The following is a 27,926-nucleotide window of genomic DNA, read 5'->3' on the forward strand; positions in this document are numbered from 1 at the left end:
GAAAGTGACCTAAGCGGTACCTGATAGTCTTATAACCAACACCATTGAGTTGGAAATGAAAAATTGGCCATAAAACATGCATCACACAACCTTAGTAAAGTTGGGCTCATGTGACCTGACCTGTGACCCTTGGTGACCTGACCTGTGACGTGACCTGGTATTGTCAGTAACCTCTAATAGCAACATATCTACTAGGCAACTGACGCCCTATCGCTGATTCTAGACAAAATGCGTTTTCCTCGGTGTTATAGCGCATTCCCTAGAAGACCCGTGAACGGTGAAACATTTCATCTTTGACCTGACCTGTGACGTCATCGGTGACCCCGAGGTCTATGAAATTTGGTTTCCTTCGACAAATTTGATAGGCCTTTCGAACGCCGTTTGAATTTTGCGGATCCGTCCAGTAGTTTCGGAGATACGAGGGGGGGCAAAAAATAGCCCCCCCCCCACCAGGTCGCGTTATAAACAGACCCCACCAGGGCGCGGGTTAAGGGCTAAGGCTTACAGTTTTTCGTCAATAACTCCCGATCAACTAAAGCTACCGAGTCAATAAAGCCACTAATGGACATGGAAAGACCTGCCGAATCAATTGATATGCAATATGACCTCCTTTGACCAGCTTCGTGACCTGACGGGCTGTGACCTGACCTTGACCCGAGGTTAACACCTTAAGTTGATCTCACCCGAAGAAAAAGTGTACCATTCGACACGCCTGAGCTAGACAAACACAATGCTGCTAAAATCACGGATCTGCGATCATTTTTAGTGAAGTTATTTACCAAAAACCGAGCCTGTGCCTTGGGCCACTTGACCTGACCTCAGAAGTCATCGGCTGCGGGCTGACCCTAGTCCTTAAAATCGGAGACCAATTGCTGCATTTCGTAACGACGGACACGATCGTTTCTTTCGTGAGGCTCTAGCTCAATTAGACCTGTAGACCTGTAGCCTTGACAAAAAATTTCGTGTCACCGAAACTTTGAAGCGGAATAGCTTGTGCCACGAAGCACCGAGCGAACCGAGGCCAGCACCAAAAGTTTACCTCGCCGGAGACGAATCAAACGGTCCCACTTTCGTCCCGATTGGTCCACCCATTTTGACTCCAGGTCCAAAAAAGTTTGGACAAACTCACTCACATACTCACTGACAAACAGGTTCAGCCGAACTTTTTTCAGCGACCCACCAATGGGAATTTCCGGATGCAAAAGCATGCTATCGCATGCTTTTGATCCTCCAATTCTGGATTAGGAGTTGTTATTTGATGCCAAAACAACTGAGGTACAATTTGAGATATCATCAAGCATGACAGCTGGTCAACTTTAGCCGCAATAGGCCGATATCCTTAACCCTCGCCCTGGCAGGGCATTTTTCATAACACGGCCTGGCAGGGGGGGGGGGGGGGTCGATGCGACCCCCCCCTCGCGATTGGCTCCTATGGCACTTAGAAACACCAAATTTGTTAGGTAGGTGGGCCTCCTGGAGTTCTCGCCCCTGTGCAAATTTGGTTGCTCTAGGTCAATATTTAGGGGGGTTTTGGGGGGTATAAATGTAAAAATTTCGCTAAAAACAGGCCAAACGTTTTTCGCTTATAACTTTTGATCTAACTAAGATAGAGCAAAAAGAAAAGCACCAGTGAACTCAGCACGTCAAGGCGCGTCGAATGATATACTTTTTAGTTTGCTTAATTGTACTTAAAGTTTTTCTTAAATTTTAAGTAAACTTAAATTAATAAATTAAGTTCAAGTTAACCAAATTGCATCATATCGCATATCATTCGATTCGGCTGATCACCAGGAACACAATGATACCATTTTTTAAGCTCTAGCGTCATTATGTGCCAAGTTATTGGCAAAAACGTCATTTGACCTCAGTTGACCTCATTTGACCTGACCCATGGATAAGTACACCAAACAAAGAAGCACCAAGTGACCTGCTGTTAAGTACTGTGGTTTCAAAGCACAAAAGTGATAGAACCAAGCGGATATCTCCAGTATTTTCCGAATTTAGTATTTTCCCATAGGCTTAACATTACGACGTAATGACCTCTAACTGACCTCAGGTCAATGACCTCAAAAAACCCGAACTATATGTTATATAACTCGGTGAACTTAGCACATCCTGAAAGTTTGAAGGAAATCAGTCCAAAACTGTGAGTTGGACAGGTGCAAAAATAAAATTGAAATTTGACCATGACCTTGTACCGGTTTTTCTGACCTGGTAACCTGACCCAAGGTCACCCGGACCTGAAATTTTCAGGTCATATGTAAAAGGGTTGCCCCATAAGCTGTGCCAAATTTGGCGGCGCTGCGCGCCAACGTTTTTACGCTATCTTCGAAACATCTTAGGGGGGGTCGCATCGACCCCCCCCCCCCTGCCAGGGCGAGGGTTAAAGGGACCCTCCCTTAGATAGATCCCTAAGATAGATCCCTTAGATCCTCCCTTAGATTTGAGTTGAGATAGCCAAAGCGGGGTCCCTGGCTCACAATTACCGGTTTCGGCACTCACAACATCGAGAAATGCCTTAAATCGGAAATATTGAATTTCAAAATTGTGGTATTTTGATTCAGAGGGGCTAATGCATAGGAATAGGTACCCCTCTGAATGTGTGACGTCAAGGCAAATATCTAACGATTTTTAAATGTTTGACTAAAACGTTTTGTAGCACGCGGTGGTATATGCTGCTTTGCGCGCAACAAGTGCCGCACTTTCAGCTGCCAAATTATTGCTTCCAAATAAAGTCGCTAGGAACAGCGGAGATCCCAAAAAGTAAACAATAGTAAAAGTCTAATATGTTGAAAACCGGTGAATATTTTTCGGTGAAATTTGGTAGATATTAGTTTTCGCTCTTTCTGAACCGAGCGACATCACTTTCATGCCAATTCATAAACTTTTTTGAAGGTGGCTCCCATAGGCGTCGCCAGACATTTTCGGTTGGGGGGGGGGGGCAAAATCAAGTTTTGTGTTAAATCTTGCCTTTCCCCAGCCGTTACTCACTCGTTTTACATATCATTCGACGCGCAATGGTGCGAGGAATCCGATGGTGACAAAGTTTTCCTTCTAGCTATAGCATGTATTTTTTTTTACAAAAAAAAATCAAAATTTTGAAATTTCTGGACAAAACGACCGTTAGAATCACAGTGGCTGCGATTGCCGACGCACTGCAGAGGGCCCCTGTGTAGACCCTCGTCGCTCATGATCATTACCCAGAAGAAGGTGAAAAACGCTCCATTTGAATCGGATCACCTCGCTAAAACCTCCATTCACGCATGCATGCCGAGGTTTTACGTGAAATGCATAGGGCTTATCCCAGCCGCCGATTGTAGCTAAGAATTGGGCATTCGGCGGAGACTGAGAGAGAATGTCGGAAGTGTGAATCGGAAGTACATCATTCATCCTTGCTGCAGTGAGAAGTGTTTTGTTCACTCGAGTGTGAACAAAAAGTTTCTGGTTTTTCGAGTGAAGGGAAGCGCTGCAAACGCGACCAAAAGTATTTAACGGAACCAAAAGTTACGCACGGGCACGGCATAGCGGCAAGGGATCCCTTAGAGATAGGCAAGGAGATAGGATTGCGACTTCCAGGCCATTTCAGGCCACTCAGGGTCAGTGTGGACTCTCAGAAGCCTGCTTAGGATCCCGGAGATCGGCGTGGGTCACCCCAAACATTTACGTGTATGTGGTGCTTTAGGGCTTTCCGAGCCTAAGGTGGGCCCGGAAAGCCCTTTAGGGTACACGAGCTTTCAGAAGCCAGTGTGGGCGGTGGGCGCTAAGAGACTAGGCCCAGGGTGAGCCTGGAGCCCTCGAATAACAGTGTGAACCGTCGGGGTCTGTGTCGAATCCTTAAGGACCCTACGTTGGTAGGGACATAAGAAACATGTGTTGCGGCCCGTGAGTTGTGACCCCTCAGATGCCGGGTTGGGGTTAGTAAAGTCTGTCGCCTCAAAAGTTCGGCTGAACTATCATAGGCCAGTTGAGGTTTTCAGAAATTTCCGAAGGCATCCTCAAAGATTCGTGTGGCCCTTCAGAGGTCTACGTATGTATAATGTCCTCAAAGATCCCTGTATGGGCCCTCTAGAGAACATGGACACCAGTGGGTGGGACTCTCAGAGGCCGGTTCGGGCCCTCCGAAAGCTTCTTAGAGCTCAGTGGAGCTCCTTAGGAGCCTGTGTGAAAAGCAGGCTCATGAGCCCTGCGGCACTTGAACGGTACTTGTGCCTGTCGCAGACATTTGACGAGAGTTGAGAAAGGCCCCGAAGATTTCGTGTCACGCTTTGAACGAAAATTATGTGTCAGCACTCCAAAATTTATGAAAATCAGCTACAAAATGTAATACAGAACCAACTTAGGAACATGGCATGAATCATGGCATTGACATTTCCGGGTCTGGAGTCGGGGTCTTGAAGATTTTGGCGACTGCGACTCTGACTTTGGTTTGAACTGCACGCTCCAACAGAGTCTGACCTCACAGGCATTCTCAGAAAGGTACCCCCATTTTTCCCCGACTCCAAAATCTCATCGGATCTGTATCGATCTCAGGGGGTGCCCGGTCCGAGGTTGGGGGGGGGGGGGCAAGCTGCCCCGCTTGCCCCCCCGTGGCGACGCTAATACTGGCTCCCTTTAACCCGCGCGGGGCTGGGGTCTCCAGCCGAACGCGCGGGGCTGGGGGGGGGTAAATTTTACCCCCCTGTTATCTCCCGAACTAATGGTCCGATGTGGAAAATTCAAACGCCAATCGAAAGCTCTCATCACGAACTACTAAAAACATGTACTTAATTTAAAGTTTGAGGTCAAGGTCAAGGTCAGGTCAAGGGTACAAATTGCAAGTTTCTACAGTATCGGCCTTGCACCGTAGTTGCCGAAGAATGGAGTCATGGACTGAGACTGATCGCCCAAAACGTGTTCTTAGGCTACCAAGACAATATTCGTTGCATACAATATCATTCAGAGGTCAAGGTCAAGGTCAGGTCAGGTCAGGTCAGGTCACCAAAAAACAAAATATAGAAAAGGGCATGTGCGACACATGTTTTATGGGTCATTTTACTCATAGAATTCAATAGGCACACTCAATGAGTGATATGGACCACCTCTGGATGAATTTCAGGTCGAGGTCAGGTCAAGGTCAGGTCAAGTGAGGTCAAATTTTGAAGTTGGTTGTTAAGGCCTAAAAAGGTGTCTATCTGATGCAGTTTTTCACGGCGAATCGAATGGTGCTATTTTTGTTTCCGTACGAGGTCTAGAACTTCCAAAAAAGTCATTTTTTCAAAAAAATTGTGTGTCGTGACGTCATACAATTTTGAATAACTCCCACATTTTTGAACCGATTCTTCTAAAATTTGGTATGTAGGTGCACATAGACCACTTCTCTGACATATATTCCGGTTTTTTCGATAGACTCAAAATTTTGGATTTTATAATGATTTTCCCAAAAAAGTCAGTTTTTTGAAAAAAAAAATTAGGCCAAAATCCAAAATTTTCAAAAAACCGAGATAGCCATTTGATAGACAAAGTAAAATTACGCATAACCTTTTTGTTACGTCTTGATTCCTTTAAAAATGAAGATGTTAGCGGCCTTTGAACTTTTGCCGTTTTTGAGGCGAAAATGGCGAACATGACGTCACTAAAACGTCAATTTCTCAAAAATTTTCCGACGGATTTCGCTCAAATTTTCAGGGAACGTGTCAAATTGATGTAAGAAAAGGTACTGAAAGTTTGGCGGCGCTGCGCGCCGCCGTTTTTGAGATATCGCAAAAATTCGCGAGGGGGGTAAAATTTACCCCCCCCCCCCAGCCCCGCGCGGGTTAAAGGGACCCTCCCACCTTAACATTAGTTTTGAGTTGAGATAGCCAAGTTTGCGGCCAGGCTCAGAAACCACCATTTATCCTGGTCGCAACCCTCACAGCTTTATGGTGTTAAAGAAATTTCTTCCCTTTACTTGCAGGGTGGGACCAGCGTGGTCCCTATCTCTTAAAGGGACCCTCCCACCTTAACATTAGATTTGAGTTGAGATAGCCAAAATGGGGTCCCTGGCTCACAATCACCGGTTTCGGCACTCACAACATCGAGAAATGCCTTAAATCGGAAATATTGAATTTCAAAATTGCAGCATTTTGATTCAGAGGGGCTAATGCTTAGGAATACCCCTCTGAATGTGTGACGTCAGCGCAAATAGCTAACGATTTTTTAATGTTTGACTAAAACGTTTTGTAGCACGCGGTGGTATATGCTATTTGCGCGCAACATCTGCCGCAAACGCCGCACTTCTAAAATAAAGTCGCTAGAAACAACGGAGATCTCAAAAAAGTAAACAAAAGTAAAAGTCTAATATCTTGAAAACCGGTGAATATTTTTCGGTGAAATTTGGTAGATATTCGTTTTCGCTCTTTCTGAACCGAGGGACACCACTTTCATGCCAATTCATAAACTTTTTTGAAGGTGGCAGGGTCCCTTTAACCAGTACGGGAATCTGATGACGTCATCAGGCTTTCGAACGTCCGTTAAATGTTTGACTAGAACGTTTTGTAGCACGCGGTGGTATATGCTGCTTTGCGCGCAACAAATGCCGCACTTTCAAATAAAGTCGCTAGGAACAGCGGAGATCCCAAAAAGTAAACAAAAGTAAAAGTCTAATATCTTGAAAACCGGTGAATATTTTTCGATGAAATTTGGTAGATATTCGTTTTTGCTCTTTCTGAACCGAGCGACATCACTTTCATGCCAATTCATTAACTTTTTTGAAGGTGGGAGGGTCCCTTTAAGGTGGCGCAATATGACATCTCTCCCCTAACTGCGAATTATGGAAGGCCCGATGAATGGGGATTCGCAAATACCATAGATCTAAAATTGCGGCTGTGATTTTAGTGCTTTTACTCATTTTCTTTTTGCTGCTTGTTACGTAATTCTGTAAACTAGCCGGCCAATAGAGATCAGACCTAAAAATTACGTCATAAAACCATTTTGTAAATAAGGCACTGAACAAATAAGCATGCCACACAATCGAAACACGTGCGTTATATATGTATAATTTTAGACCGTATGCGATTGCGGGCTATCCAACCATCCACACTAGTATTCTATGCAATGCAAGGCCATATATAGATTCTATGACCGTCACGGTATATAGAGAACTGATGACCGTGATCCACACAGTGAGGATAGGTTCAATCAGTTTTAATATAAATCATCATAGGAATCAAATTTGGAATATTCTGCAGTTTTGAGACAATCGGCCTGGGATAGGTCGAAATTTTGGAGGAAAAAAATTATGGAAAGGAGCTTGCTTATACCTACATTTCGTTTTTGGCAGGAAGTGCGATATTTCACGTTTGTTCTGTCTGAATCCGAATATTGAACTTGAAATGGAGTGATCATAATCCAGGGGGATGTCGTCCCGGTTCTCCCCATGTATTATTCGCCAATCAGCTTAACACTACCAGTGACGTCACTGGTGGATCACCAATCGGGGCCGGCCGGCCGGGCCCGTAGGAGGCCAAACGCAGACGTTTTCAGAAAAGCGTACATAGACCCGGGAACAGGGGGGGCAGCGGGGGCGCTTGCCCCCCCAACTTGGGAGCCGAGGGGGCGGCGCCCCCTCAACATTGAGGCAGCGAGAAAAGATCTTTCCTCCCTTTTCCGGACTTCTTGCCTTCTGGTTTCCTTTATACAGCTAAACATCAACACACGGCATTTTCCTTGCCATCTGAATGGTTTCTGCTGATACAGAATCGATTTGACAACATCTGCTATTGTCATCCCGCTTTGATTTGGGTCTGACCTTGGCCATAAGTTTAGCAGGCCAGATTTTATGCTGCACCAGCTTGAGTCAACTTTGAGAAATTACATAACGTAAAACGGTGGTAAAATCGTTGCTATAGGTATAACACAGTTTACCTACCCGCTCCGTGTGTGATGGAGGGGTGTGGGGCAATGAGTGCACTGACGTGGCGCCCTCGGAGGGCCGGTATGGGATTAAAGCTCAGCGACACTAAGGGCTTCTGTGGTGCCGGTAGTTATCGGTTATCGGTAGCACCCTCAGAATCACCGGCGTAGTGCCCTCAGAACCGCCGGTAAGGGGCCTTTAGAGGCACCGCGGGGGCCGCCATGCAGGTGCCGGTGTGGGCGCTCAGAGGTGCTAGTATGATTCTCTCAGAGGCGCCGATGAGGGTCCTTACAGGCGTTGCTGTGGGCCCTCATAGACGCTGGTGTGGAGCCGTTACAGACGGGTGTGAGGCCTTTAGAGCTGCTGACGCGAACTCTCTACAAGCCGGCAGGGGGTCTCAGTGACCGGCAAGGGGTCCTTAGGCCGGCAGAAGTCCTGTGGGGTCCTTAGAGACCGTCATGGTACTGTCAGATGCAGGTGGGGCCCTCAGAGTCACCGGTGTGGGGCCCTCAAAAGTCAACAGTGGGTGGCCTTTAGATGCGCAGGTGTTGGTTGGGTCCTCAGAGCCGCCGATATAGGGCTTTAAAGGCACTGGTGTATGCACTCAGAGTTGGGGGTGTGAAACCCTCAGAGACACCGGTGTGGGCCCTCATAGGCGCCGACAAGGGCCCCACAGTTGTCGTTATGGGGCTCTCAGAAAAATAAGTGTGGAACCATCACAGGCGGGAAATCTCCCTAGAACTGGCCCCTCATAGGCCGGTAAGACCTCTCAGAGGCCAGTAACGGGCCTTTGGAGATTACCGAGGGGTCCTTAAAAGCCGCAAGAGGCCCTCAGAAGCCGGCTTGGGGCCCTTATGGAGATGTTAGTGTGGCTATTTAGGGCCCATGAGGTGCTCTAACGAGCCCCATGGAGCCCTTCTGAGTGGAAGTATGGCCCCGCAGGGGGCTGACCGTGGTCAGAGCTGCTGCTTAGCCGGGGTCATCTGGCTCCGGCTGTGCGGCGGCTGGACTTCGGCCAGTAAGGGGAGTAGCGCCCCCTCGGCCCCAGCTCGACGCGCGTTTTGACCTGGACTTGCCTTGCTTACTGGATGGATTGTCTGCAGGATTGGCCCCGCAGGGGGTTGGCAGTGGCCGGGGTCGCTGTTGGACTGGGTTCTTTGGGCCTTTGCCCCGCGGCGGCCTTGGCCTCGGCCAGCAAGGGGAGTAGCGCCCCCTCGGCCCCAGCTTGACCCATGCTTGCTTACGACTTGCTTTGATCGCTGGTTGGACAGATGGTACGGCCCGATTTTTTTTTCTTGGTTTTCGTGGTTTTGTTTCTCTTGAGCGGTCTCTGTTTGCTTTTGCTTTGCTTCTCACCGGATGTCCGCGTTTCGTTCGATCACAGCTTTCTGATTCTTTTCCTACCTTTTTTTTTCGTTGTTTTTGCACCCGCAGGAACACAGCCGAGTTGGGCTAGTGTAAGGGGAGTGGCGTCCCCTCGGGTACCAGCCGGTTTTACTAGGCTAGGCGAGCCGACCCGTACCCCAGGACAACGGGATCCTGGAGGTTGAGCCCCCCACCGTGCGGAGCCAGTCGCGGTGGCTGGGCAACACGCCTCTTTGGCCCTGAGTTCTGTAAGGGCGGGACACTCAGTGGGGCGCCGCACTTGAGGAGCCATTCCCAGTCGTGATGCCGCCGGGGGTGGTGTTGGAGAGGTGTCGCCGGCGGGGTTCGGGCACTTGTGCTCGTCCTCCGTCGGTGGGACTGATCTGTCGCTGCCCCTGGCGGTGACTCGGCTAGGCGTCAAGGGAGGAGGCGGTATCCGACCGTGGGGGGTGGTGAGTCTCTCTCTCCCCTGCGGAAGGTGCCGCCAAGTCCCGTACAGTCAGCTCGGCCGTCCTAGGCCTTGTAGCGGCGCCGTTGCGGAGCGTCGGCGGCCGAGCTGGCGGAGACCAACTCTTTCACATGGATAACTTGACCGATCCCCCTTCCCCCCAGTCCAATCCCTCGGCCTCGGCCGATCCTCGCCCGTTGGCCTCGGCCGACAGGCGAACGGTGCTCGACAAAGGTCCACGATCTCCTAAGATCCTTATCTTCCGGAGCGCAGACAGGGAGCTGAGCTCTCTGTCGCCCTTCCAGCGGAAGGATGGCTGCGACCGGTTTGGTTCAATCGTTCGTTGTGACCGGATGCGTGATGGCGCGCTGGAGGTCGAGTTCAGGAAAAGCGAGGAGGCGGCGAAAGCGTTGGACGCTACTCGCTTCGTGTTCTCCGAGGGACGGGCATCCGGCCGGAGGCTCGTCTCCATCCCGCTTACAGTGGAGCCCCACCGCTCTAAGAACTCCTCACGAGGGGTCATTAACTGCTTCGATCTGAGGGGAGTGAGCGACGAGGACATTGCGGACGGGCTCGCCGATTTCGGCGTGACAGCGGCTCGCCGCATCATGACGAAGAGAGGCACGGTCTCGACCAACAACATAATTCTGACGTTCGACTCCACTGACTTGCCGAGTGAGATTCGCGTGGGCTACGTGAAGGTTCGCGTGCGGCCTTTCGTCCCAGCGCCCATGCGCTGCTTCCGCTGCCAACGTTTCGGCCACACAAAGGATAACTGCCGAGGAAGACCCACGTGCTCCAAGTGTGCTTCGCAGGACCACACTGACGAAACCTGTGACTCGGAGACCCCCCGATGCGTCAACTGCGGAGAGGGGCAGACGCCGCACTCCGCGTATGATAGGTCTTGCCCTGCATACGTCAAGGAGAAAGAGATCATGACCATCAAGGCTACCAGAAATTTGTCTTTCAAAGAGGCCCGGGAGGTGTACAACCAGAGTCACCCGAAGACCTCGTATGCCCAGAAGGTGAGAGTCACAAACTCTACCGATGCCTCCCAGATGAGTGTGGCACAGCTCGTGCAGCTTCTCAAACGATTCGGCCTCACCGTCGTAGCCACTGGTGACTCAGCGGACACCACGGCGCCTCATGCGCCGCCGAGCAACACAGAGCAGGCTGCTCAAGAGTCAGTGTGGGGTCCACCCAGTCCCGCTCCAGCCGCGAACGGTGATGGAGACGGCTGGGCCGTCGTCCAGCGCCGACAGGGTGGTCGGCGCCCCCCGGCGCAGGGTAAGGCGCCACCCACCCCGCCCCGCCCCCGACCGCCCACGGCGGTGCAGGAGGCGCTGCGGCGGGGGGAGGAGGAGAGGAGGGCACGAGAGGCGAGGAGGGCTCGCCTCGTCCAGAAGGCCCTCGAGGCTAAGGAAGCCTCGTCTGCCGACTCCGCCTCCGGGAGTGCCAAAGCGGCTGCTGCCGCTGACACCCCGGAGACACCTGAGGCGGGGACTCGGCCCATCATGGGTCCCCCGCCGCCTCCTCCACCTCCGCAGCGGCGGCCACCACCGCCGCTGCCAGAGACGCCTGTGTCGAGGACACAGGCCGCCGCCTCGACATCCCCGTCGGGGCGGCAACAGACCTCCGCGGCTCCAGGGCGCCTCGCCAAGCGGCAGACGCCCCCGAGCTGGTCACCCTCGGAGGGTGACGCCCCCCGGGCGAAAAAGCCCCAGCAGGGCTCGAGCCACGCCCGATCTGCCTCTGCTGAAGGGAGGCTACACCGAGAGGGCTCGGGGCATCCCCGTATCCGTTACGGGGGGAGCGCCTCCTCGGAGTTAGAGGACCTAGTCTAGTCTTTCAGTCTAGTCATTTCCTCTTTTATCCTTTTATCTTTTTCGCGCTATTGCGCTTTTTTACCAGGTGCATTTCTCTCGGTGCTTTTTACCTTTTTTGTGGTCAGTCAGGTATCTGTGTGCGCCTTTGCCTCATGTTATACGCGCCCTTTTTGCGCCTTTTTAACCACGCCTTTTATTCTACAGTGGAACTGTAGAGGCCTCCGGGCCAACTACCAGGACCTACAGTCTCTTATCCGTTGGCGCACACCCCTTGTTTTAGGTCTCCAGGAGACCAAGCTAGCGCCAAACGTTACCTTTGCCATCAAGGGCTACTCTGTTTTTAGAAGAGACCTGGACACCCCTACCATTGCCCATGGAGGTGTGCTTCTGGCGGTACACCACAGCGTACCTGCTCGCCAGGTGCCGCTGCAGACTCCCCTGCAGGCGGTGGCCGCCAGGGTTAATTTCAACCACCGGGAACTGACAGTGTGCTCTTTATACCTACCACCAGGTATAGCGCTCCCGGTGGTTGAGCTGCATCGACTTGTCGATGAGCTTCCACCTCCGGTCCTGGTAGTCGGCGATTTTAATGCCCATAGCCTGGCGTGGGGATGCGACACGACTGGCACTCGTGGTCGACTTTTAGAATCTTTTATCCGCGATGAGGCGCTGTGTATTTTAAATACAGGACAGCGCACCCATTTTACAACACCCTCCGGTCAAACATCGGCTCTGGACCTGAGCTTAGTCAGTCCGCGGCTAGCTCAGCTTTTTACCTGGTCCGTCCATGACGACCCACTCGGGAGCGACCACTTCCCAGTGTGGCTGGAGCACCAGGAGTCCCCAGTGTCAGGCAACCGTCCACCCAGGTGGAATGTTCGGAAGGCCGACTGGGGCGAATTCCAGGCCGCCGTAGAGGCCACGGTTTTATCCAGAGCCGACGCCTCTGTGATGCCTACAGAGGATTTTACATGTTTACTCATTGACTCCGCAAACGGGTGCATACCCAAGACGTCGAGTCAGCCTCGTCGTCCTCCGGTCCCGTGGTGGACCAAGGAATGCGGAGATGCGATTCGTGCCAGGAAGCGCGCTTTTAGAAAGTTTGACCGGAGCAGTACTACTGAGAACCTCATCGCTTTTAAGAAAGCGCGGGCTCTTGCCCGTCGCGTTTTAAAAGAGGCAAAGGCTGTTTCATGGCGCACGTACGTGAGTTCCTTAAACCGTTTTACTCCTACGACCCAGATATGGGCACGCATGAAGCGCATTGAAGGCCGGTTCAGCTCTGTTCCGCTTCCGGTTTTAAGAGTGAACAACACGGACATATCCCACCCTTTAGACGTCGCAGAGACGATAGGCCGTGCACTCTATCAGCGCTGCCGAGGAGAACCGTCCTCACGACCTGCACCAGCCGCCGTGGACTTCAGCACAGCTGAAAATTTGGTGTACAACGAGCCTTTTTCTATGGCTGAGCTCACGTCTGCCATCAGCTCGTTGCGCAGCGTCTCAGAAGGTCCGGATGCTGTCCACAACGACATGCTCCGTCATCTCCCGGCGGTTGCCCTCGAGGCGCTGCTAGCAACTTTCAATTCGCTTTGGGAGACTGGCACTTTCCCTGAGACCTGGCGGGAAGCCACTATCATTCCTATCTTGAAGGCTGGCAAGTCGGGACATGACCCTCTCCACTATCGGCCCATCTCTCTCACATCATCGCTTTCAAAGCTGATGGAGAAGATGGTCAATGTGCGTTTTAGCTGGTTTCTGGAACATCACGGTGTTTTTACAAACGCCCAGTGCGGTTTTAGAAAGCACCGCAGCCCTGTTGACCACATTTTAGCCCTCGACACCGAGATACGCACCTGTTTTACTGAAAAGAAGCACCTTGGAGCACTGTTCTTTGATATTGAGGCGGCCTATGATACAGTGTTACGACACAGAATACTTTCCAAAGTACACAAGTACGGCATACGCGGCCGGATGGGCCTCTTTATCAAGAACTTTTTATCGGGTCGTCGGTTCAAAGTCCGAGTTGGCAGTAGTCTTTCGAGCAGTTTTAATCAAGAGAACGGAGTTCCCCAAGGCGGAGTTCTCAGTGTGGCGCTGTTCGCTGTGGCGATCAATGATATTGGCGACAAACTTGCACCATCCATCGGCAGATCGCTATTTGTCGATGATTTCGCGATCTGGTTTTCTGCCACGACCGCCCGTCACGTTGCCAGACAGTTGCAGCTCGCTGTAACCCGTCTAGAGAGGTGGAGCGACGACAACGGCCTACGTTTTTCAACAACGAAGACCGTCGCTATGCACTTTTGCCGCCGCCGCTGCGACGACTTAGCCTTGGGAATCAAGCTCCGTGGACAGGTGATTCCTACTCGGCCGGTGGCAAAGTTTCTTGGAATATTTTTTGACAGTCGTTTGACGTATAGAGAACATTTTAGAACGCTTCGGGAACGATGTTTTAAATCCCTGAACGTTTTAAAATGTGTCGCCCGCACATCTTATGGTGCGGACCGCAGGACGCTCCTTCTTTTATATCGGTCGATCGTCCGATCGAAACTGGATTACGCATGCTTTATTTACGACTCTGCCAGCGAATCCAGTAAAAAGGCTCTTGACTCCGTGCACCACGCGGCGCTACGTGTTGCCACAGGTGCATTCCGCACGTCGCCCAAGAGCAGCCTCCTCGCCGAGGCACACGAACCGCCACTATCTCTCCGCCGTCAGATGCTGGGGATGAGGTACGCACTGAAACTCCGCCAGTTCCCAGGACATCCGACGTATCCGTACGTCTTTTCTCCTGATTTTAATCGTCTTGACAGAGTGCGACAATCGGTCTCCTTCGGATTGCGCATAAAAGAGCTCTTTTCTACAGTCAACATAGAGTTCCGTGAAGTGCGACGTACGTGGGGTACGCCCTCTCCGCCATGGAAATACGCTCCAGCGCAAGTAGACCTCACGCTCTCTGAGGTCAAGAAGGACGACCTGCCGCCATGTGTGCAACGAGCACGGGCATTGGAACACATTGTGTCATACGACGGTTTTATCTCGGTGTTTACAGACGGCTCGAAAACGGAGGACGGCGTCGGCTGCGCTTTCGTGGCTGGTCGCGACACGCGCACTTTTTCATTGCCTTCCTCTGCCTCCGTTTTCTCATCCGAGCTCGTTGCAATCGAGAAGGCGCTGTGTTTTATCGAGGTGTCTGACAACTTGTCTTACCTCATTTTATCGGATTCTCTCAGCAGCCTGCTGGCCATACGGAGGTTCAACCCAGACAATCCGATAGTCCAAGACATTTTATCTCGGCTCACGTCGGTGGAGCAGTCAGGCAAAACTATTAAGTTTTGCTGGATTCCAAGCCATGTGGGTATAACTGGCAATGAGCTCGCTGACGCGGCCGCGAGACGCGCGGCCGCGGCTCCATGCCTTCGGCGTTTGCCCCTGCCGGCTCGTGATTTTTACCCAGCCATCCAAACCTTCACGATGTCAAGCTGGCAGGCAGAGTGGCATCTCCAAGGATCTGGGAAGCTGCGGAGCGTGAAGCCTACTTTGGAGCCCTGGCAGTCTTGCTTCCAAAGCAACAGGCACCAGGAAGTGGCCCTCTGCAGATTACGTATTGGTCATACGTACGCGACTCATGGCTATCTCCTCCGCGGAGAGGAACAACCCACATGCAGTCGGTGTGCCGTGCCTCTCACTGTCTCTCACGTGCTTTTATCTTGTCCTCTCGCTGAACCGAACCGGACACGCTATCTCGGGCGCATCGCTCCGGATACCACTATCCGCCACCTTCTGGGTGACGACTCACCCTGGGTTTTATCCGGCAACATTTTTTCCTTTATCCGTTCGATCAACTTCCAAGCGATTTACTCGACCTGACATTAAAACCAACTAGTCCTCTCTAGTCCTTACATCTAGTCAGTTGTCTAATACGACACTCTTGCGCTGCTTTATCTTACCTTGCTCTTTTATATCGAGTCTTTTACTTTTTAGTACTCGTATCTAGAAGGTTCTCTCTTTTGACACACTTGTTTTATTAAAACGACGCTATGGGCGCAAAATGACCTAAGTAGTCGGCGCGCCCTAAAGCCCCAATTAACAAACAAACAAACAAGTGGAAGTATGGCCATTGTTATTTGTTAACCCTCAGCGGTCAAATGGCGCCGCTGGGCCCCTCGGACCCGAGGGTCCCTTTGAACCCGATGGGGGGGGGGGGGGTACGTGTCCCCGTAGACCCCTAGCTACGCCACTGTTTCATATGCATCATGTCAGGCATTTTAGGGCCTGTTCCAGCGCCTCCAGAAACCTCCAGAAAGCTCTAGAATCCTCCAGAGAGCGTTCCAGCGCCTCCAGAAAGCTCCAGAAAGCTCTCGCCAAAGCTCCAGAAACCTCCAGTAGCCTCCAGAGAGTTGGGAGGTCCAAATTTCTCTGGAGCCTCTGGTCTACAATTATGGCGCACATGTGACAATCACTAATGTAAACAAAGAACTTTTGACTGAGATTTTTACAACTTGAATGTAAAGAAAATTACATTGCTATAATTTTGTTTATCTTTTTTACTAAAATTGAAAACAAATTTCGCGTTTCAAGAGAGAACAATCGTCATTCTTTTGGTATCTATGACGCCAATCTCCAGAAATCTCCAGATTGCGTTCCAGCGCCTCCAGTGAAACCTCTGGTAGAGCCTCCAGTCAAGAATTTCTACTGGAGGCGCTGGAACAGGCCCTTAGGCTCGCCCCCCCAACTTGAAAATCGTTCCCGGGCCCCTGAAAGCGTAAGCCGTATAGATACAGTCTTGGATGGAGTTTTGCTGTGATTCGGCTCTCCAAGAGTGCGTCAGCGGACCAGGACCAGGATAAAGGTCATAATGAACCGGCATCTGATAAAATCCGCCCACGGCTTAGCAGCCGACTTCGACCCTTCGCCCTCGTAAAATACAAAAGCTTACCGGTTATCAATCCACCTGCATCTCCTCATCTGCTTACTGCCTATATCGACCAGTTACTGCAGCCGTTTTGGAGCGGCTCACGGCCGATAACACGCCGGGCGTGCGCTAACCGCCGGTGCTAAGCGCTAACCATTGAGTGCGCGTGGCCGACTGCTGCCCCGATGGCGCTGGCCCCCGGCACCGACACCGGCGCGGCGCCGCTGACCCATGGGGGGGGATTGCTAGAGCCGGAATTGGGATAGAGGCCGGTATGGGATTGGGATGAAAACTCAGCGAGACTAAGGGATTGTGTTGTGCCTTCGGTAGGCCTCCAAAAATCACCGGTGTAGTGCCCTCAGGGCCGCCGGTTATGAAGCCTTTGGAGGCACTGGTGTGGGCCCTCAGAGGCATTGGTGCGGGGCCCCGGAGGTGCCGCTGTGGGCCCTCTGAGGTGCTAATGTGTGGCCCTCAGAGGCGCCGGTGAGGGTCCTCACAGTTGCCATTGTGGGCCCTCAGAGACACTGCAGTGTAGGGTGGGGTCGTCATGGTCGGGTGTGGGACCCTTAGAGCTGCTGGCTCGAACCCTTTATAAGCCGACAGGGGCTCTCAGAGACCGACAAAGGGCCCTTAACCCTATTAGTGGCAGGCTCCTGGCTACCCCTATTAGTGGCAGGGGGGGGGGGGCTGTTTACGACCCCCCCTTGATATCTCGAGATCTAACGGGCCGATTTTCAAAATTCAAACGGCATTCGACTTCGCTCAACGTGATCTACATTTCTAAAAAAAAAAACTAAGAAAATGTCAAAAGGGGGGTTGAGGGGGGTAAAAACGGGCAAATTGCAGATACATTTTAGACTGCTTATCACGGCCAGGTTTCTGAACCAATCTTAACGCAACTTTTGCCGATCGATAAAGAATGAACCAGGAATTCACATGGATCCTAAAAATATGCATTTTCAAAAATCATAGGCGGATACAGATCATTGAGATTGGGGTACACAAAAAGTATAGCAAATAAGGTTTTTGTTGGTACTGTTTCTAAAAAGGGTGGTAATGGTCTTGTTATGTTACAATTTTCTTATGAGAGAACGACTACAATTGTATTGGTCATGCATAGGCGGTGTCAGGGCACCTATGTTGGGAGGTAAAACATAACCCCCCTTTTGTCGGCCGGTGGAATTGCCGACTTACTTGGAGGTTCGGTGTGCCGATGCGTCCCCAAAGCCGGTCTCGAGCACTCTGTGTATTTGATAATTCACGCACACTTATATACAGGATCTTGCACGCACAGCGCGATCATATAAGGAGCGTCATGCGGCAAGCGCATAAGCTTATTCGAGGAACGACGCGGAAACCTCTGCAGAACCGGTCAGTTGAATTAATAACCCGGATCTGCAGCGGGCCGCACGCACCTGAACAAGGCCATACGCGCTTGTAGCAATAGTCCTTTGAGCAAAGCCTTGCGACATTACCTCCCCTCCCCCATGAGCCGACAATAGGAGGCGTCAGAACAACACACGACCGAGTGAAGAAGTAGACGTCCCGAGCTGGTGGGTGACTTGCTCGCAGCGCGGAGATGTGTAGGTTTTCCGGATCTTGATGTCCGAGGTCCCGGCCCATGACAGAGCCGCGCCGATGAGGTCACCGTCAGTGGACAGTGACAGAAGGCGCGGCCGGCTGGAGCGGGCGGTACTGTCGACTGCTGGCGGCCAGTGATTGTGGTGGCAACTGGCTGGAGTCGACAGCGACGGCCGTTGGTGGAGGGGACCTCTGGATGGTCCGCGAGCAGAAGTCGACGGGGACGTCTCGAGTCGATGCACTGGTATCGGCGGTATGATGATTGGTGGTAGTTGGTGGTGGGTGGTGTGGAGAAACCATGGCCACGGCCACGCTGTGGATAACCACCTCTGGGTCGGCGTTGTGAAGAGCGACCACGGCCACGGGTGGCCTGCTGACACGTGGCAAGCTCGAGGCTGGCCACACGGCGCTGGAGATCGTCCATTGCGCCACTAGACTGTGCCTGGGTTGAAGATGCGGCGAGGGTGGAAGTAGCATCGGGCAGCAAAGAGCTGTTAAGTTCATGTGTCCGAGCTAGAGTCACCGCGGAATCGAAATCGGCAGGGTTCTGTGGAAGCACGTACTGACGGATGGAAGGCTTTAACCCTTTCACAAAGGTGGCGGCCACAGTACGGTTTTTGAGTTGTTGGGTGTCTGGGGTAGCGTCCCACTCTGTCAATGACTTTGCTTTAGTTCTGAGGCGGCAGGCGAATGCGTCTACAGACTCGGAGGGATGTTGTATACACGTCATAAGATCTTGCAGACGGGAGGAGATAGGTCGATCCGTATGAAGAGCGTTCGTTAAAAGAGTTTCAAAGTCATTCAACGTTTCTGCATTGGACAGAGCCACACGAGTGCGGACAATGTCAGCGACATGACCTTGCATTTTAGATTTGGCAACTTTGATAGAGACCACGTCAGGCCAATTTCCTAGGGATGCGGCTTCTCTGACGTCCCGGAAAAAATCTTGAATGGGGAACGAACCGTCGAAGTTGGGGATAAAAGTACCGATTTGATGAATGTTGAGGGTGTTAGGGAGAGGCTGAATATGGTCGTCTGGCATGGTTAGTATCTAAAATGCACCGGGAAAAAAAATTGGGACCAGAAAAATACACCCTATATAATCCTAAACGGGCATGTACGTCACACATAGGGGACACGCAGGGGGACACACAGTAGGGCACATAATCCCACCGCTGCCACCATTATGTCGGCCGGTGGAATTGCCGACTTACTTGGAGGTTCGGTGTGCCGATGCGTCCCCAAAGCCGGTCTCGAGCACTCTGTGTATTTGATAATTCACGCACACTTATATACAGGATCTTGCACGCACAGCGCGATCATATAAGGAGCGTCATGCGGCAAGCGCATAAGCTTATTCGAGGAACGACGCGGAAACCTCTGCAGAACCGGTCAGTTGAATTAATAACCCGGATCTGCAGCGGGCCGCACGCACCTGAACAAGGCCATACGCGCTTGTAGCAATAGTCCTTTGAGCAAAGCCTTGCGACACTTTTTGGACGCCTGGATCCGCCTATTATAGCAAAAACGTGTCAAAAGAGGATGCACAATAACTTTGTATATGTTATCACATGATAAAACTGGTGCATACAGTTATAATACATCAGCATCGTGATCATCGCCCAAATGACTCGCTTCACGAATAGGACCCCCCAATTCCCAGTGCTCTGGAGCCGCCCTTGGTAAAGTTATGAACTTGAAATTTTCAGGGAATGTGCCCAATTTAGTTTTAGGAAAAGTCAGAAAATTTAAGCATCGTAGCTTCAGCGGTTTCGGAGATATTCCCGAAAAACCTGAGGGGTGGATGAAAACAACCCCCCCCCCTGCCACTAATAGGGTTAAGAGGTCTGCGGTGTCTTCAGGAGCCCTGTGGAGTCCTCAGAGACCAGCAAGGTACTCTCAGACGCCGGTGGGGGCCCTCAGAGTCGTCGGTGCGGGGCCCTCAAAAGTCACCGGTGAGTGGCCGTCCGATGCGAAGGTCCCGTCTTAGGCCGTCAGAGGCTCTGGCGTTGAGCCCTCAGAGCCGCCGATATAGGTATGGCCTTAAGAAGCACTGGTTTGGGCCTTTGGAACTTCATTCAGCGCCACCACACCCGCGTGTGACCAGTGTGGTGTGATATTAGTCCTCTCCTGTCCGTCGGCCGTAATCGGAGCTCACTTCACACCAGCTACACTGGAGTGGGGAAGGAGCTCCGATTACGGACTAATATCACACCACACTGGTCACACGCGGGTGTGGTGGCGCAGGGGTGTCGGTTGAACTCAGAGGTGGCAGTGTGCCCGCAGTGTGGGACCCTCAGCTGGGCACCGCTTTGGGGCTTTCACAGCCGCCGGTGAGGGCCCTCGCAGGCGCCGTTGTGGGGGCCTTCAACCATTGGTTTAGGGGGTCATCACAGGCGTGTGTGGAACCCTTTGAGCTGCTGGTCGCTGATAGGCCGGTAAGGGCCCTCAGAGGCCGGTAAGTAGCCCTCAGAGGTCGCCAATGGGCCCTGAGAGGCCGGCAAGGGGCCCTCAAATGCCGACAAGGAACAATAAAAAGCCGGTGTGTGGCTCTTATGGAGAGAAGTGTGGCTATTGTGTGGCTATTCGGAGCACATAAGGTGTTCTTTCGAGCCCTGTGGGGCCCTTTTGAGTCGAAAATGCCAGCGTGGACTATTGGTGCCAATCGGAATTTCTTTTCTTGGAATTCCAATTTTTGTCCAATTCCAATTTGGAATTTGGACGGAATTCTTAACATTTTTTGGAAATTAATCGGAACACAAGGCCTTTAAAATTTAAAATTTTAAAACGGAGGCCTTTAAAACGCTTTTAAACACTTTTAAAATTTACGCAAAAATGCAAAAATCGTTAAAAATTGGAATAGCCCCCGCTTTGGACAAAATTGGAAATTTACTTGGCAATTTCTTGGAATTGGATCGGAATTGGAATTGAAATTTCATGAAATTGGCACCACTAGCGTGGACCCTCAGCCGCCAATTGGCGTCGCAGGGCCCCTCGGGCCCGAGAGGCCCCCTATTCCGATGGAGGCACGTGCCCCCTGCCCCCCCTCCGGGTGCAGATAGAGAATGCAATCGGCGGTGCGGGACACAATTGCAATCTTTCCTTCTCCCGTCGCGAGGTCGCCCATCCGACCCATATATCCCAAGATTGTCAACCCTGGGGCTCGGGTCGGCAATGTATCGCCATCGGCAAGGAAATCAGCTTTAGGTGGGTAAAAAAGTTAGTAAGAGTCATAAGTTGTCGTTACGTTCAGTAATAGTATCGATAAAAAGCCAACTGTACCCGACGTACGGCTTGGAGCCGGGCGCCGCGCGGTATCCACCAGTGACGTCACGCTAATGCTTAGCGACCGGTCCATTGGAAATTGCGGGATGATTCTACATCTCTTATACGGCCTTGTCATAATCACGGTCATAGAATACTATGCAGTGTTGCCGTTCTGGTACTATAGTACCAGATCTGGTACTTTTTCGGCCTTTCTGGTACGGAGGTACGCCGGAACGAAATCTGGTACTTTTTCGCCAAAATGCATTTTTTTGAATTTTTTGACTTTTCATTATTTCGTTCAAGCTAAAAAAATATTTTAGTAAGAAGGGATGGTGTTTCTTATCATAATTTGTAATGCATCATATTCGGAATTATTAATAGGCCCTACTTATTCCTGTTGTGTGCTAGCAGAGGTACCTAAACAAGTGGAAAATTCGCGCGCCACGCCGGCTGCCAAGACGGGCCGCCGGGCGCCGGCTGTAGGCCGACGCAGTTGTGTCCAAGGCCATTTAAGAGTTTGTGTCGTGAGTTGGGAATCGGAGTTGTATTGTTAACAGTGAAATGTGAGTTACGTCGACGGCCGAAGTGCTACGGAAAGAGTATTGTTTGAATTAGTGTCCCAAAATTCAAAATTGTGTGCGATTTGGTTGGAAAACTAAATGACACCCTACAAAAATAATAATCATAATACTGTGGCAATTTTCACTCCTTCATTACAAGCTAGGATCCTTGGTGCAATCGCCAGTCTCAACGGTACACTGGTGACTGGAGTGCCCCCCCCCTCCCCCTCTCGAAGGCAGAATTTCGATTTTTGTATTTTTAGACCAATTTTAGGCACCTACTACCTACACATGAATTCGGGCTTTCAGAAGCCCGAATTCATGTGTTTCAGAAGCCCCTTTCTACCTTTATGGGGCGACGCGGGGAGACGAATGAGTTGAATTACTGGGTCAAATGGGTCATAAATTACTTCCTGGCATGAATATACCGTAATTATGGCTATTTTTACAGTACAATTAAAAACGTTTTGACCTTCTAAGATCTGGTACGGTACGCAGCCAGAAACAGCCAATCTGGTACGATTTGGATGCGATCTTGGTACGCTGTAAAATCTTGCCGCGGCAACACTGATACTATGACCGTGACTATACTAATACTATGGACTATGGTCATAATCCAATACTGATACTGATACAGGAGGATCAAGGCTGCTTCGTCTCGCTCTGGGCGGGCCTTGGTAACAACTGGATTTCCATTACGTCATGGGTGATGATGTCACACCACGGGTGACGTTTCACTGCTGCTGCTGCTGTCCACGGAGGGCAGCGTTTGTGAGTGGAAAACAGTAGCAACATTGTAAATGAAGGCAGTATTGGCGCTTATGCTACATATGAAATTTATAACAACATATTGATATTAGTGAATGTTTATTTTTGTTACTTTTCATAAACCCTCCATTTCAGGGTCTGCATGCAAAATTTCTGTTATTTTAGAGTCAATCCTTTGTACTAAGGGATTTATTTTGGCAATTTAGTCATTTGTTAGGTTATAAGGCTGCAGAAACTTTTAGTTGAGGTTGGTATCCACTATCCAGTTGCAGCTATAATTGTGTCATATTTTGTATCATTTTCTGAACATGTAAACACCTACCTATATGAATTCAAATTTTGTGATTGTAGAAAAGCAGTTACCCTCACATTGCAGCGGGGATTAGAACAATTAACCACACTTGTTATACAAAAAGCCTGTTTGCCATCAATTTTGGGAATCCAAATTGGGTATTGGTAAGGTAGATGTAGCACAAGCTGCCCGATGCACGAGAATGGGTCTTTCTAACCAAACCTTACCTAACCTGACCTACAACCTACAGCCTTACACCTAAAATTTACAACCTACGACCTAGTCCTACGGTATGGCATATCACAACAGCTTGTGCTACGTCTGCTACCATGACCCAACTTTGTGCCAATTCATACCAACTTGGGATGACAGTCACTGCAGATGTGTGCTGACCATGCAGGTCTTTGTTACAATTGCAATTCTATTGTGTTACAGGTTCGGCGTTCTACAGCTGCGACCCGCCATGGCTGGGCCACCACGGCGGCATCACCTTCAGGGTGGACCTGCCCGTGGCCACCCGCCGGTCGGACCCGCCTGCAGTCCGCAGGGAAGCTGCCCTGCGAGCCATTGCAGAGCTACCGCACCCGGACGTCACTATCTGGTCGGACGGCTCGGCTCGCGGCGGACGAAACAGGGCGGCGCAGGCGCTGATCCAGTTCCACCACCTCAACAGAGAAGAGACCGTGCGCGCTCCTGCAGGGGCGGTCTGCTCCAGCCTAAGAGCAGAACTGACCGCCATGCGCGAGGCGTTCGCGGCTGTGGCCGGCCTGGAGGACGGGGAGTTGGCATCGACCAAGTCGGTCCGCCTCCTCACCGACTCAAGGTCTGGGCTCCAACTACTCGGCCGCGGCCCAGCTAACCAGACCATGGCCCTGGCCGCCGAGGTGTGGAGGCTGCTGAGTGCTGAGCACCCTCGCCGAGAACGGCACCGAGACGGTGCTCCAGTGGGTGCCAGGCCATGCCGGGCTGGACGGCAACGAAACCGCCGACCGCCTGGCTGGCGAGGCCACGGCGGGCGACCAAGACAGCGCACCGATCGACCTGTCGAGTGCGCGGGCCGCCGTCACGCGCCATGTCCGGGAGCTGTCGCGACAGAGGGCAACCGCTGCCCACCCGCACCCGGACCCCACGCCTGGCCACGACTCCCTGGCGCGCTGGGGTCGGTGACGCTGTCCCAGCTGAGGACCGGCACATCACCGCTGACCCGTGACACGCTCCACAAGATTGGCCCGGAAGCCGACGACGAATGCCCCGCGTGCGGGGAGCCCGACAGCGCGGCGCACCTACTGACCGATTGTCCGGCCTATGAGGCGGCCCGCCGCCGCCGCTGGGGTGTCGACCCTCGCCTGGTCGACGTCCTCGGCGGCCCGGCGACGAAGGTCGTCACCTTCATCGAGGATGTTGGGCGGACCGAGCCGCCGCTCGACCCGCCTGCGCCGCCGCCCCCCTGAGCGGGTTGGCGATGGGATGCAGAAGAAGAAGGAGAAGCAACTGCCAGCGCGCCACGGCGGCGAAGCCGAGTTCCGCCGCTGGACCGCCCGCGCAATGGCCAGCACAGACAAGAGACAACCGAATCACAACACCTGCAATTACGTTATTGTTATGGTATTGATATTGTTACAATTCACCCTGCTCTTTCGAGCGTGGATGCACGCTGAAATTGTCGCATAATTCCATGCAGCTTCCACCCTTCTGCAATACAAAGTTTGATTACAAAGTAGTCTTAAAATAGGTTTAGAACTTATGTGCAGATTGTCGATGCTGGTTGACTTGATGATTGGAATTGTGTTTATCTGTTTCATCTGTTTTGACTTAAATATATGGCCATGGACTATGGCCTACCTTGGGAAGTGTCTCTGATTTCAACAAAACCTTTTTCATCAGGATACGCTGCAGGGTACATAGTACATACGTAGTGAAAATTTTGAGCATGTATGGGTGCGCATGTGGAGATGAAGACTGCGAATGAGACGGACTACGACGGTTTTTGAACCAATTAAATCTGATTGACAACATAATGTAGGACTAAAAACTGACTGTCAGAAGAATATTCACAGAATATTCACTTCACCCGGTACAACGAAAAGGGAAAGTCAGGGAACAGAGGCAGGGTACATCTCGAAGATCAATCAAATTGCAGGTGCCGATTGGTTATGGATCATCGTAGCTCAATGTACTGCCTTGTGCTGCTTTATTGATTGAAATTGCTTCCAGCTTGTATTGAAAGAAGTCATTATGGAAGATTTTAAAAAGGTTCTTGAAAAATTTAAATACTTTGAATTTATATTTCTGCAGAATTATACACCTGTATCATTCTTTACATGTAAATATTTGTATATTATCTAGCATATAAGAAAATAGTGGCCTCAAGTTTCTAGAAAATATCTGATTTTGCTCTCTGGGCCACTGCAGATCCCCAAAAAGTTAGAAGCCGTCTTAATTATTTAATGTATAAAACCAAATAAATTATCACTGCTCAAAAGTGGAAGAAATGACAAATGAAAAAAAGTTTTCCTACAGCGCTGCAATCCAGATTTCAAGATAGTGATGGGCACACTAGAAAGCAAGTAAAAGTACTCCAGAAGGTAAAAGTAAGGAACAAGAATATCCTTATACTGTTTCAGAATTCGGTAACAAACATTTTTTTGTGTTTCAAATACCCGAACAAATCGATTCCAGAATCAGTCTTGATGATATTATATGCTTTTTGTATGGTGTTGGTGGTACTTGAATGACCAAAGTCAGTACATGTCCATCACCTTTCGATATTTCCGTGGTGCTCGCTCCCATTTCATAGCTGCTCACGGTGTTTTCTGCTGACGTCATATGGTGCTGCTCCACTAGCGCCACCATACGGCGTCAGCTGGCGAATTATCCAGTTAATACCAGAGCCCCTCTGGGCTTGAATTTGGACGATTTGGAGCATTAACATTGCATGTTAAAATGAGGGTGAGTAATGATAATGATATTTTTTAAGGGCGGGGTACTGTGCAGTATCTGGTCCTGGTTCCTGAATCAACTATTTGTCACTAGTAAAAACTTAAAATTTTCAATATGTAGTATGTGCACCAATAGCCTAGGTAGGTACCTATGTTCCAGATCCAGCCCACTTATCATGGTAAATGTGTAGATGATACACAGTGAGGATAAAAAACAAACCCGACCTAACCTCAGTTGGGGAAACTACGAGGCGAGGCACCAAACTAAAATTTGATCAGCCAATCAAAGGCTGCAGTGGCCGGGGGGATGACCATATATGGTCACAAAATCAGAAAAATTCATCTTTTCCATGCATCCTAGAATTCAAATGAAAAAAATAGGCAAAAGAATGTTTTTAACCACACAAGGCCTACATTCATTCAATGCATGATGCACTGGCGGCTCTAAATCAAAGCAAGAGTTATGACGCAAGGTCATACAGTGATTGGCAAATATGGTGCATTGAAACAGACGCACCCAAAAAATGCAAGCAGCACCTTGGTTTTAAAATGTCATTATTTTTATTATTTTTTTCATGGTTTTTCCAATCGTGGGCAAATCCTTATACAAAAATTAAATATATGTATTTATTGTAATGAAATTAAATCTTTAAACAATTTTCTTTCAAAATACTCATCTAATTATGGAATGGCCAGCTGATTGTGGTGCCCGGAACCTGCAGAAAAACCGTTTTCCTATCACAATTTTTGAGTGAATTTGTCGAATTTGATCGGATCGCGTTAATTTCTAGTGGAAAATGGAAGCTTTTCTCTGCGATTAGTGGACGCAATACTGCAAGTACCGGCACGTATACAGTTTTTCACCCGTAGTAGCAAGGGCTGCATTTATGCCCATATATGGTCATCAAAAATCCATTCATTGACTGATCAATTTTTGGATCTTCGCCTTGTAGTTTCCCCAACTGACCTTACCTGGCTTACCTACTGAACTACAACCTTGAACCTACCAACCTACAACATACCTACAAACCTGCACCCTACCTACCAACCTAAAACCTACATCCTACCAACCAACCTACCTACTGTACTTCATCTACACATATACCCAAGACATATACCCTAACTACTGCCCATAAACCAGTTTATTAATAGAAAAATCACTGGATGCTGGTGCTTAATTTTCTTCAGGTCTCTCACAGGTCAAGCTTTAGCTGGCCATGCTAGAAAGTGAGCTCTGATGTTAAAACATTACCTAATACCTATAGTAATAAATATAAATATGTGAAGAATCATTGACCTTTTCCTCGAAGAAGTAAAAACAAAGCCAAAAGTTATATTTAATGCGGTGAGCTTTCGGCTACAAGCCTTCGTGAAAGCAAAAAATGACACGATACAAAATTCAAAATTCATGTCCACATGCAACACTCTTGCACTGAATTTTTAAGCTGCCATTCTCGAAGTCGAACCTCGTGCCTATTTATGGAACAAACCTATCACTCCGCTAAAATCCAAGGGCAGTAGAATCCGCTTAATAAATCCTCTGATAATTAAAGGGACTATCCCACCTTTAACATGGGGTTTGAGTTGAGATAGCCAAGTTTGCGGCGAGGTTCAGAAACCACTATCTATCTAGGTTGCAACCCCCGCGGCCTCTTGGTGTTGAAGAAATTCGTTCCCTTCATTTGAAAATGGGCCTTGTGCAAGGCCCTATCTTCAACATGGAGCGACCCTATCGGCCCTATCGCCCTATCTTCGCCCTATCTTCAACATGTATTTAGGGCCTTGGAGCGACCGTTAGTGTGACGTCACCTCGTTTAGTCATTCTGATTTAAATGGGTTTGTTCATTGAAAAATCGCTTAAAACTTGGTCTGAATCTGAACTTGGTTGTGGACTCAGGGCTGCGGAGTCGGAGTCGGAGTCGGAGTCGACAGTTGTGACCGGAGTCGGAGTCGGAGTCGGAGTCGATTTTAGAAACCCGAGCCAGAGTCGGAGTCGGAGTCACCGAAAATCTGTCGACTCCGCAGCCCTGCTAGGTCTGCGGAGTCGGAGTCGGGAGTTGGAGTCGGTCGGAGTCGACAATTCTGCCCGGAG

General features: G+C 50.3%; 1 long non-coding RNA gene across 1 annotated transcript; it reads left to right on the forward strand.

The window, feature by feature from the left end:
• The first annotated feature begins 685 nt into the window (after positions 1–685).
• On the forward strand, positions 686–20,164 carry LOC122389753. Its single transcript, XR_006258023.1, has 3 exons — positions 686–696; positions 3,596–3,600; positions 20,091–20,164. It is a non-coding gene; the product is annotated as an uncharacterized LOC122389753 (long non-coding RNA).
• Positions 20,165–27,926: the final 7,762 nt, after the last annotated feature.

This window comes from Amphibalanus amphitrite, unplaced genomic scaffold (genome assembly GCF_019059575.1).
Source record: "Amphibalanus amphitrite isolate SeventyFive unplaced genomic scaffold, NRLGWU_Aamphi_draft 000370F_arrow, whole genome shotgun sequence".
NCBI lineage: Eukaryota > Metazoa > Arthropoda > Thecostraca > Balanomorpha > Balanidae > Amphibalanus > Amphibalanus amphitrite.